The sequence below is a fragment of the Corvus kubaryi genome, unplaced genomic scaffold (genome assembly GCF_017639235.1).
Source record: "Corvus kubaryi isolate FWS band 111438036 unplaced genomic scaffold, C.kubaryi_AGA036_p1.0 72, whole genome shotgun sequence".
NCBI classification, from domain to species: Eukaryota; Metazoa; Chordata; class Aves; order Passeriformes; family Corvidae; genus Corvus; species Corvus kubaryi.
The window spans coordinates 2,343,786-2,356,588 of NW_024582060.1; the positions used below are offsets into that span (position 1 = coordinate 2,343,786).

Consider the following 12,803-nt stretch of genomic DNA (forward strand, 5'->3'; position numbering starts at 1 on the left):
ACTAATAGCTAGGCTTAGTTTTGTAGTGGAAAAGTGCAGGTATTCTGTTTTCTTTGGAATATGGGCCACTATGTTGTTTGTTTGGCTTTTAGTAACGTAAAGTCACTGGGTCCATGATTAATTCTTTCTTGCTGTGGGTAAAAATATCCTTTTCCAGCAGGTTTTTGGATGTCTTTTTTTAGTTTTGATCTTTTTTAGTATATGTGTGCTTTGCATATATTTCGTTGCCTAAACCAAGAGAAATAAAATACCTCACCTAGAAGAAATGGGTAGATATACCACACCAAAATGAGTGGCAAGGAGGCATAATTATATGCCAACATTTTAAGTACTTTAATCCAAGGTGAGGAAGTGCTGCTCATGGAAACACCTGACTAAATCCTACTCTCAGGGTGCTAGTTAAGTCTCTCTTCCTTGTATCCTGGGGGCCTTTCTTTCCCAATACCTTCAGGAAAGCTGAAAACTGGTACCATCTTCTGCTCTGCATTCCTTGCTTGGTTTTTGTGGATTAATGCATGACAGGCTTTTTGATTCCTGCACCTTAAACAGGATCCATTGCTTTTTCACTGGTTGCTTTTGTTGGCACTCTGAAGAATCATACTGCTTTTCAGGTAGGAACAGAGCACAGCCCTTGCCATTCATGGGGGGTTCGGGGCACTTTGGGTGCTTTGTGCCCTGGGTACAGCTCCTCTGGATGTGCTGAAAACCCAAGTTGGCAAGAGCTCATTGCAGGGGCTCTGGCTCTTGCACTGGATATAAACAAACCCTAGGGAGACTGAGGCTGGAATTTGTGGTAGGAAGCGCACCCTTCTCAGCACTTACATTCTATCCTCGTTACTGTGTCTAAGCAGCACTAGGTTTTTTTTATTTTTAGCTGACTGACATTGTACTGCACACGGCCCCGCGTTTGAAGAGATGCTCATATTTCTCTGCTCTCTTTTGTGGTAGCTTTTACACCCTCTTTGAGCGTGCTGGTGGCTTTGAAGTCCTATGGATTGTGCTGTTTCAGGCCAAAAGATATTGCCTGAAGCAGCATGTGTAAAATTTTCCTAAAAAGTTACCTCTGTCTAACATAGAAGCAGCTTGTCTGTGCCCAGGAGGTAATTATGAGGATGATCAAATCTGCTCATGGTGTGTGGGCTTCTCCCCCATGCCCTCAGCAGCAATCCCCCAGACAGAGTTGCCAGCTGGGTGGCTCGCTCACAAATCTCATCTTACTCACCTTCATGTCAGAGGGCCACAGCTGTGAGCTCTAGCACCTGGGCTGGAGCCTCTGTGTGTGAGATGAGGCTGATTTCAGATGAGCTGTGGAAATGGCATAGCCATGGCAGCATTTAGAAATCGTCTGCTGGGGCGGGGGAAACCCACACTGTGCTCTCTTTATGCTGTGAGGAGGTATGAGAAAACATGCGGAGCCAAGCCACGCTCTCTGCGCTGGCCTGGAGCGAGAGAGGAGGTGTGAGCCAGCCCTGGGTGCACGGCACATTTCCTGCCTTTGCTCCTCAAAGGAGGAAAGAACCAAAGTCTGCTGGAGAGCCTCAGTGTAAGCTGGTGAACCACCTCCTCAACTGCTCCTAGTGCTGACTCTTCTCTGGGTATGCTTCTCATCCAACCCAGTTCTTGAGCTAATCGTGTCCCCTGGGGGCCAGGGGAGGTTTAGTCCTCCTTCCTTCCATCCAAGCAAGTGACACAGGTGTCACCTACCCTGCTATATGCAACAAGGCTTCCGACAAGATCTGGTTAGCCTGGTTACATCTTGTGTCATCTCACAAAAGTCCCCCTCATCTTCGACTGTGAAGTTCCACTTCGCACTTCTATTCTGGAAGGGCTGAAAGTGAAGGATGATGCAGTTGTGCCGGGTATTGCAGGGGCTGATGACTCCAATTCGCAGTGGGGAGCAAGAGAAGTTTGCTTAATGCTGCCAGGGAAGGGAGTCCTATCTCTCTTCTCAAGACATAGCTCTCTTTTTAGGTTTACAGGTTAGGACCAAGGCTCTGCCCCACCTGTGTGACCCTCCAGGGATATATTTTGTCATCAGAAGTGTTAAAACTCCTCACCATCCCTGTCGTGCTCAGAGACAAAGGACAGCAGACTTTTTACAGTGAATTGTTGCACTGCACAGGTGTGAAGGGAACCCAAAGCTGTGGGATAAGAGCGATGCTGGCTGGCTCTGAGGCTGTTTGCTGGGGTGAGAGCTCTGTCCAGCTGCAGCTGTGATTGCAGTGGGTGCTGCCCCGTGGGGCTGACAGGGTTATAACCCTTTGGATCCGTGACCCATGCCAGTGCTCCAGTGTGTCACACCTTTGTTATGGGCATCAGGATTGCAAATAAAGACCTCTTTCTTGTCATCAGGGCTCAGTGACACATCTTCATGCCCCTGGAGCAGGAGGAAGCCTGCCTCTCTGGGTCAGTCTCTGGGCTGGGGAATGGGGCTGGGTACTCCCAGTGCAGCCCTCACTGCTGTGATTCTGCTAAGCAGAGCTTTGTTCTCCCAAGCCAAACACGGAGCATCTGTGCTAGCTGCAGGAGAGAAGCTCCTTTCTAAAGATTTCTGTCTATGCTGTGGGCATTAGGAGAGTGTGACCCACTGTTAGCTGTGGAGACAAGAAAAAAATGACAATTTGGGGGTGAGAGGCAAGAGCCAGTTTGGTACAGATGGGAAGAATGGCTGCCCCCATGGTGCATTTGATGCTCCATATGCACCTTGCTGTCTTGTGGGAATGTGTAGGGGTGGGGTGGTTCAGAATGTGTCTCTGAAGTGGCAGCTGAAGACATTGCAGTGACAGTGGTGGGACAATGCTGCGCAGTAGCGATCACCTGCACCATGTCAAATAAAGAGAAGGAAAATAATTTTGGGAAGCTCAACTATAAAAATGACTTCATTTTGAAAAGCAAAATATTGCCCCTCCATAAATAGCCCAATGACTTTTTCCAGGCAGGGATCACAGCTCTGCCATCACTGCTGCTTTGGGAAGAAGGTACTTGGAGGCTGGACCAGCAATAACCCAAGTGGACCCTCTGGCCACCACTGGCTGCTGAGCCCTGAGGGCTTTGTGGTGCCAAAATGCAAGTGGTTCAGAGTGTCTGCACACAGCAGCCAGATCTGCCCCCCCAGGGGATGATTTGTACTGTACTTTCTAGACCACAGGTTTACCTCAGCTTTAGCCTGCAAATTTTGCAGGAAAAATTGATAAACCTGTGAGAGCCCCAGTCTCGACAGAGATTTCCAGGTACTTCTAACATGATTCTTCTGAGGGAGAGACTGCAGGCTGAGGTCTCCAAGAATGCACTAACAACCCAAAATGTGTAAGTGCTTTGACTCTTATCACAAGCTGTCCCACCCTTGCCCTGAGTTATCAAGCTGGAGAGCTTAGCAATGAGCACTTGCAGGGCCCTTCCTTACTGTGATAAGGTATTGATATTAAAATTGTACTTGATTTAGGGGTTTCATTTCTGCATATACTATTTTTTTCTCTCTCTCACGTGTGCAATCATAAAGCAGGATTTGGGTTATTCAAGTCCCAGAAATATTTTTAGCTCTGGGCTGTGACACAAAGGGTCTCTCGCTGTTAAAGCAAAGGGGAGAGGGTGTGGCTAGAGTGGCAGTCCTGGTGGTGAGGGCAAGGACTACTACCATGGGAGTTCCCTACATTGTTACAACTCTGAATTTAGGCATGTTATAACTATATTTACAGCAGCCATTTACAGGTGGCTCCTGTCACAGGATGGAAAGGGGCACCCACTAGGATTTAACTCTGCATTCTTCCAAGCTCAGCTTTCCAGTGGTATGTCCAGGAAAACTGTGGTATCCGTGACAGTTTGTTGGCTTCAAAGCTTCAAGTCATGGAATTCAAAAGTTCCTCTTGGTGAAATTCAACCGAGCAAGAAAGACACAAACTACTTTTCATGATGTAATTTCCCCAAAGCAAAATTGTTTGGTATTTTTTTCCAGAATTTTAATGGAAAGGTGACTTGGAACACAGAGTTTGGGATGCTTTGGCAAGGGAGTTATCAAAGTCATGGTAAAAAAAAAAAAAGCTAAAATACCACAACAACCCCCAGTTGCTTCCAGCTTTAGGTAGTGTATCCCTTCTAGCTCCCTGTTGCAGTGGACACTGAGATTGCAGGGGTTGGTGGCCATGCTGGAATGAGAACCTGAGGGTACTTCTAACATTCAGCTTTCTGTTCTGAGAGTCCACATCCCTTCATCCTGCTTTGTTCTTAGCCTGGATTTCCCTCCTAAAAATCTAGGGGCTGCTAAGATCCAGTAGAGATTTGTAATTCCTTCCTAAATAATGTCACTACCTTTTTTATTTGGTCATGGATACATAGGCCAATAATTTCTGCAGTTAATGGAATGACTGAGAACAAGGATTTTGTTCTCTCTTGTCCAGTAAATCATGCAAAACAAAGTTACATATATGCTGTAGGTATTACTTTTAGTGTTTAAAACCCATGTGTAGCCACATCATGGGAACTGTCTGGCATTAGAAGAACTTTCCAAAGGGTTGTTAAAATGAAGGAAAAAAAGTGCCTTCAAAAAACAAACACCACTTCTTGCTTCATATAATAAAGCAGCGAAATTTAAAATGGCACTAGAATAATTATGATTTCTTGCTGTAAATCTGCATAGATTTGGCTCTCTTTGAATTTTTAAAATGCTATAAAGATTAGTTTACTGTCTGTGGACTGGAGCCTTCTTGCTTTACACATGTGACTAAATCTGTGGGGCCCAGTGGCCAGAGAAAGGACCCAGAAAGGCATTAAAACTGTTCAGCCCATTCAGCTGCAAAGTCATCTTACACATAGTTTTCCCCTAGCTGGTTTTGTGTATGTTATTGTCAAACATGAATCTGCAGAACATCTCCTGGCCTGGAATCTTGTTCCCTTGGAGCAGCCCGCTGTTCCCCTGCAGCCTTTCTTAGTGGCTGGTATATGTGCATGTTGGGTTCTCTGTACTGTGCTGTTTTCTAGGCAATAATTTTCATCTTTATTTTCACACTTAATTAGTTTGTGTTTTGTATGTTTCAGTCTTTATCTGTTTGTTCATTTTTTAAGATACCTGCATAATTTGCAAAGTTATCAACAGTGTGTGATCACTAAAGCTAAACAAAGATTAAAATTAATCTAAGTTTACTTTATTGATAACATTCAAAGACAGTGAAAGTATTGGTCATATTAAGTAGATGTAGTGCTAATCTCATAGTAAATGAACCAGGTTTAATGTCTAGATGAATAGTTGTAGAACTATATACTCAACCCATGTATCCAACTAGTCCAGCTTGCCAAGGATCACCGTCAAAGTCTTGAATCTCTTTAAAAGTTATTTTTCAGAACATGGCTATTCTATCTGTAACTTCTATTGTACTATTTGAAATGGAATCAGGCTGTGAAGCCTGCCAACTCATCTTTCATGTGCCTTTCCCACTGGTGTCTGTCTCTTTCTGCAGAACCAAGCTTGCACAGCAGAGTGTTTCTGTTGCCTTTTACATGTGGTCCTCGTTAAAAAAAAATACAATGAAGTTTAGCTGTGGTGAAATTATTTTTTTGATTTTTTTTTTAAACTGGTGCAAAAAGTAAATATGTTTACCGTGTCTCTTTCCCATTCAGTGTATTTCCTTTTTCTAAGCTCCATTTGTGTTCAACAAGACAGCCTCTTTCTCCAAGATTAACATTTCTTATGATTGTTCCTGACAGAGGATTTACTTTCAGAGGCCCTGCTAAGGATAACCAAAAAAGGGCATGTAGCAAGACAGTTTTGGCAGCTTGCACGAATTTTCGGAGCTTTTTAGGTCTTGGTTTTCTGATGAGTGGCTTCCTGAGCATGCCTAGGGAATGACAGGCATCTCTGCAGGCAGGCTGAACCCACCTTGGCTTGCGCGTAGTCATTGGCTGCCTATTAGAATAAATTGAGGACAATGCATTCCGCTGCCTGCCAATTGTAAACATAAGGGATATGTATTCACTTAGCATTGACTTTTGGGAGGGGCCAAGGAAAAGCTGTACTTTTATTGAATAGGGCTGTGTGTGAGGCTGCTGGTGTGCCTTTCTTGCTGCGCTCCTGCCCAAGCAGCCGGTTATTCATTTCCTTCCTACTAGCTGAGAACTTTGCAGCCAGAGGTAAGGACTTACGGGACGCGTTCGTCCGGGAGCGAGCCGGGCTCCCCGCGTTTGCCATGCAGATTAAGCAGCACGCGGAGCCGAACGAGCTGTCGGAGGATATTTTTGTTCTCCTCCTCTCTCTCTGTGGCCCCCCCACTCCCCCTTCCAGATGTTCGTGGTGAACTAAGGGAGATCTCCGTGCTGTGCCGGGCGGGTGGAGAGGGGATGCATGTTTGCTCACCCCACTGCACCTCGGTGAGGAGGTGCAGGGCAGGATCTGTGCTGCTGGTCCCACCACTCCGTTTTTGATCCTTTGGTGGGTTTGTTACTGGAGCAATAACCTATCTACCCTTTCTTTTCTTTTTCTTTTCAACTCACCCCCCCGCCCCCTTTTTTTTTTTTTTTTTTTTGGCATTGCAATGAGAAAGTTTTTAGTGTGTTAAGGTCTGGTGAATTGTTTTTAATTTTGCAACTTAATATGTGGACTTTCAGGGCAGCCTGAGTGCAAGGGCAGTCTCCAGACGTAACTGATACAGATACAGTAAAGCTCTGGTTAATGTAAGTGATCTGATCCTTGCTGAAGCAGATGTCCCTCATGGCAGCCTTTCACAGAAGTACTGTTGACAATAGATGGCATCAGTTTTTGCTTTCAGCCTCCAACAAGCGCAGCAGTGCGTTGCCAGAATGTTTCTTGTGAAGTTGTCTTTCCTGTTAAAAGGGGGGATTAAAAAAGTGCACTTGGGTGGGACTGGAGCTCTTAAAAGTCTTTGGGTCCGTGTTTGTCAGAGTGCTGCTGGCGAGAGCTGGCTAGCAGGCTCCCCTTCCCAGCTCCCGTGACATGTCCGGACAGTTGGAAAGCCCTGTGCAAGGCTGGCTGCTGATAGCACGATATTCTGCATAGCAGGGAATTTCTCAGGGAGAGGGCTGGGAAAACGAAGGGAGGGAGGAAGTTAGCTGCAGATGAACACTTGGTAGCTGCAGACACTGACCAAGCTGCTAATCTCTGGCCAGAGCTGCAGGGATGGAATAGATTTGTCTCATATGTCATATGTTGTTTGGAAGAACGAAAACATAACTGTTTTAAAATGAGTTTTTGTGGAGTATTTGTTTTCAGAGGAGAATTTCTTTTCGCAGTATGCAGTTTTTGTACAGTTTTGCCTGAGAAGGCTTCCCCTGCTAAAAGGTGGACAGGAGAATAATTTGGGAAAATAACACATTCCCTCCTTGGCAGCAGCTCAAAAAAAATAAGGAGGCAGAGTGGGATTTTATTTTTGTGAGAACCTTGTATTTATCATAGTTTGTCTATTTTAGATACCATACTGTGAATGATTGTGTTTGTATGATTTGCAGTTGAAGAACCCTCAGATTCTGCCTCCATTCTTTCTCTGTCTCATTAAATGTAGCAGTAAGTCCTCATCTGCAGCAAGTATCATCTTTTTCGCCTGCCGTTTAGACAGGATGGGATTCTAAAACTACACACACTAAAACCAATGGAAGAGACTTTTTCAGCATAAATTACAAACTGAGCAAAACTTTTAGTCCATTTGCTTAATTAAATTGCCTTTAAGGTAAAGCAGGAACTTTCCTCAATATATTTGAAGAAATGATAGGTCTGCCTTTTTGGGGGAAGCTGCTTGGATAGGCAGTCTTAGTCAATAAAACCTGCATGTGTTAATGCAGAATCTAAATCATGATGGCAGGGAAGAAATACCAGATGAGATGTCTGCGAACAAGAGACTCAATTGAAATAATTTGTATTTCCTGAAACCTCCTCTTTGCTGCCACTTGCAATGACAAGGGGATCAATTCCACAGCCTTCATTCACAGGATTAGTCCTGGTGAAATCAATACTGTCATTAATGGATTCAGGGTCTGATGCAAAGGGAGTCCTGTGTGCTCTGAATGCACTTTGACAGTGAGTGATGTAAGCATGTTTTAGGAGAATAAGGGATTTTCCACAATTGCTGCTTCATATACTCACGGCATTATTCTGACATGGAGCAGCCTGAGAAAGGGGTAACCTCCCTTGTGCTTTTATTTCTTGTCCAGTACTGATCTACACAATGTAATAGTGACCCTGAAAGTGATTTGAAAGGAAAGTGGTGGGGGGGGTGGGGTGCAAGTTCCTCTTTCTGGCATCAGAGGGAAAATTGAAGCCTGTTTAGGTGGGAAGGTTTCTTATTCCTTAGTCTCATTCATGGGGCCACATGTGACACAGCATCTGATCAATCCCATACAGGGTTAGGGTGCAGTGCTGCTCATTCCAGGTGGGGAGATCACAAAGGTAGGGCAAGGCTTTTCTCATGGATGCCTGCTAGGAGGTGCCTTCTGTCCTATGAAGATGCCAGGGAGGGTCTATCAAGAGTCTGACTGGAAGTCCTCCTTGTTTCACACTTCCCTTCACACAGCTGGAGCAGCCCTGCCCGTGGGGGTGATCTTTTCATTGTAGAAAAGTGACAGCCTGCGGGACTTCCTTCCTGCAGGGCAAATAGAGCTCGAATGTTCTGGGACTGTTGAAAATACTCTGGTTTCTCAGTAGTTGCCTACATGAGACCTATTCTTGGGGGCTGCCTTTTACTTTGTTTAAAGATCAGTGGAGTTCTTAACCCCTATCTGCCAAGGGTGCAGCTTGGTACATTTGATCACAGTGTGTGAACAAAGAGGGACAGGAAACCATATATGCCTAAGAATGAGAGGGCCAGGAGATCATTACTGTCCATCTGCAGGGCTTGTCTGGTCTGGACTCTCCTGGGTGTGGGAGAAAGCACCAAAAAAGGGCAGAAGGTGAAGTGCAGTCCTGTGAACCTTTCATTGCCTTTAAGAGGAGCTTTACAGGGAGTTTGCAGGATTGGGCTCCAGGTGTACAAAGCCTGAGGCACACAGGCCTGTGACTGCAAAGAGTGGGAGTCTGCCTTCAAAGCAAGCTTTCATTCTTTAAAAATTGTCTCCTCTTAGTAACTACCCCCTGGCAGCTTGTAACGAGAAAGTTGCTGCCTTACTAGAGCCTTGGGATTTGTGCGTGTGCAGGGATGGTTTGCTGGCTTTGTGCAGAGCTGCTGAGTGGTGAAATGGGTAAGAATGGATTTGGGGGGCAACTGTACTGGAAGAAAGCCACCTACTTGTGTGTAGGCACTTCCTCTTGGGGTGCTGTTCTTGCCTGGAAGATGTAGCTGCTGCTTGTCAAGGATTTGGCTAAGGCTGAAATTTGACTCAGAGGCATTTGAAGATCAGATTAGATCTGACCTTTCTGGATGAAACACCAAGGTCACAGGACAGTTGAGCTATATAACATTTCTTTCCTGATGCTTTTTTGTACATTCAACTAGCCCAGCAGGGAAGGTTGCTCAGTACTCTGTAATTTGGGATCACTCCCACCCCCAGGGGAGCTTGCTCCTACATTTCTGCTAACAGATTTCATGAACCAGAAAGGTTAGGGAATGTAACACTCTTACTTAGCTGATACGTTAGCTGTATGGTTTACATCCCGCATTAAGGAAGTGCTCCTTTCCATGCATTTTTCCTTTGGAGCTGTGCTTATGAACAGTATGGGGCCAGCAGCCTGACTGCCCAGCAGATACCAGCATGGTCCCCTCTGTGCCAGCTGCCCTCGTGAGGAGTTGCTGCCTTCTGGTCTTTGTGTTCTGCAAACCTCCTGGCTCCTGCTTTGTCTTGCAGCGCTGCTGTGCATCCAGGGACAGCAGTGCCCAGTTCTCACCTGGGCCACCCACCTCCTCTACCTGTGGTCAGGAACCACCACCACAAACTGATGCCTCTTTCCCTCTTCCTGCCCCATGTGCCCGCCCCTGAAGAGGGGAAACCTCTGTCCATGAAGCACAGGGGCACCTCCCGATCAGAAAATCTTGTCTACGGCAGTGTTTATGGGTTGAAGTTGGGAAGATTTGCTTGTGGGGACTGTCCTGCTGGCTTGAAGTGAGGGCAGGACCAAATAGCTGAGGAAGCAGGGGAAAGAAAGGGAAAAAGCAGCAATATCTTAAGCCACTGGAGTAATTTCTCCTTTGAATTTTTCCCTGTGGTCATAAATACCTGGTGAGTCACTTAATGGCCATGTGTCTGTTTCTCTATCTCCAAGTAAAGGATAATCTGTGCCTTTCTGTATTTAGCCCATGGGTCTGCTGGGGCTTAGTTCATTAGTGTTTATGAAGAATTTGCAATACCAAAATGCCAAGTTTAAGCACTGGCTAAAACCTTTTTTTTGACTGATTTCCCAGAAGATCTTAGACTTTTTTTTTCTTGATGTGTTCACGCAGATATGTATTCGACTTCTAGATTATGGGTATAAAACCACTGAAGCCCAGGGAATGAGGTGGAAATGGACCTGGCTCAGTGGTGACACTGTGCTGCCATGTCTAGAGGGAACTTCCTGGGTGCTTGAGGATTGAATTGTTTGCGCTGCATCTGGAACAGTCTTCCTTGAGGCTGTCATGCGTGTTCCGAAAACGCACGAAGGCAGCTTCTGCTTACAGATCCACCATAGTGTCGTAAGCTTGGAAGCAAAACTACTCAGCTATCCCTTATCTGCTTGTTCAGTCTCACGTTGATGAGAGCAGTTGAAATTGTAGCCCCTGGGGCTAGGCCAAGCTGCAGTGGGGAAAATATTAGGGAAGGATTTCAGGCAATGGAAACATTACATGTTTCCACACCCTCTTGTGTACAGAATACAAATAAAGAGCATTTTCCCTTGAGACTTGCTGTGGAGGGTGTGAAGCAAAGTGGAACCCACCCGTTTGCACATTTTCTGGTTTATGTCCTTAAATGGCAAAACAACAACAAAAAAATCTTTGGAATTTAGCTCATAGAAGGGTTATAAATAGATCTGTGGAGATAAAGTTTTGCTGTAAATGCTCTGCTTTGGGATCTGTTCAGAAGGGTAACTTTGAGGGCTAACAAATATGGAGAGGTATTGCTAAATGCAGGAAGACAGTGTTACTGCACATGCCATGCACGTGTGACCTTCCCAATCTTCCCTCAAGCATGTGGAGACCTAAGGGGCAGGGAAATTGCTTTGTCACTTCTAAAAGTTAAATAACTTGGGGTGAGGAAGAACTAGTGTTCATGATTCATTAAATGGCTAAGGGAGCCTGAACCTATGACAGCTATGTAAACAAAGGGCCTGAGATTTGTTGGCAGCTTGTTTTTGCATCCTTGTCCAAAGGAGCTGACTTTGCTTAGGGAAGCAGAGCAGGGATGGACAAACCCTCGTCCAGTGAGTGCAGGAGCAGCGGCTCCTGTGCTGCTTCAGAAGGCAAGGTTCGATCCCGCAGGCTTGTGCCCATTGGATTCCAGTCCTCTTCGGAGGGAGCTCTGCCCAAATGAAGCAGTCTGTGATCAGGCCATTGTTTGTTTCTTATTTGCAAGGCTTTGATGTTCTCTCTTGTCTTCCTGACTGCCACAGGGCATGTTACTACCCTTTTCCCACTTCATTCTTTTCTTTGACAGTGAGCTCTCTAATGGTGAAATGGCCCTCACTTGATTCCCCCCCCCCCCCCCTTCCCTTGAGCCACAATGCTCGCCCTGGTAAAATCTTTCATCCCAGAAGCACAAAGGCATGACCTTTTATGATTCCTCACTATTTCAGAGGACCTAACAGTGCTAATGTGATAGTCCAGACCATTGCTTTCTAATATCAGCTGAGGACAATTTCTGCTCAGTCTGAGTAGGTTCAGCTGCAGATGGAGGAGGCAAAGGACTTTGTCTGCATCTTCCTAATGACCTCGTGATAACCTCCTTTCTCTCAGCAATTTCTATAGCCGTTGAACTGGGGAGAATTTGGCTTTGCTCCGGCCTTGTTAAAGCTCATAGGTTTGGGAAAGAAATTCCAAGAGCTTGGCTACAATGTGCGGAAATAGGAGTGGGTTGGGTTAGCTCTGAGATCTGGAGAAGTGTTGGGTCAGCTCTCATTTACCTGCACAGCTCAACCTGCTGGTGCTGCAGGAGGCATCTAGTCAGCATCACTTCGGAGGGCTGCAGCCCTGGGTCTGCAGAGAGGAGAGAAGGTTTGCTGCTTTGTTTGGCTTTGGGAACAGCATATCCCCATGTGCAGAGCCACACCCCTGCTATGGAAATGAGGAGTTTCATTCAGATGTCTGATAAGCCACAGCTGTTGCTTGGCCACTTCAAACAGAACTGGGATTATAAAGACTGAAGTGCAGCTTTTTAATTGCTGTAAATATGAACAAGAGAGCTTAGGCAATCCAGATGATATGGAGCCAAGCATTTCTGTGGCTAATGTATATTATACTGACAAAAGCAGGCCAGCTGAGAATTTCCCTACTGCTGTCCCAGTAATTTAAAACACCACTAATCTCTCCTCTGCTACGTTGGCAAAAAAGAGGGAGAACCTGGGCATTAGCTGGCCTGAATCTGAGCTTGATTTCAGTAGCTGTACTGGGATACATTTAGGGATGTAAATGATATTGAGGCTTTTAAAAAATGTACATTGGATCTAGTCTGTTTGATTTCCTTGAGTTAGAGGAATTCAGAATTCACTGTGAGCTGCTTGCTATCGAGAAGCTGGCCCTTTTTGTTTGGTTTTCTATGCATCCCCTAAAGGACAATGACAGCAGGAAGTTGGGTCAAAATCCCAGTAATGAGTGTTCACTGGGCAATGATATTTCGTACAAGAGAGGGCACTCCAAACCCAGAAAGCCAGTAAAATTCCATTGCTCCTGGCTCCCTGGTGA

General features: G+C 45.6%; 1 protein-coding gene across 5 annotated transcripts in view; it reads left to right on the forward strand.

The window, feature by feature from the left end:
* The first annotated feature begins 5,935 nt into the window (after positions 1-5,935).
* Positions 5,936-12,803, forward strand: part of CALD1 (caldesmon 1) — a 177,314-nt gene continuing 170,446 nt past the window's right edge. For 2 of the 5 annotated variants that reach the window (XM_042050136.1, XM_042050138.1), the window contains exon 1: positions 5,936-6,120. The gene's annotated coding sequence lies outside the window, so the exon portion shown is untranslated. The remainder of the gene's footprint in view (positions 6,121-12,803) is intronic. The other 3 variants (XM_042050142.1, XM_042050143.1, XM_042050140.1) reach the window with 2 other exon arrangements.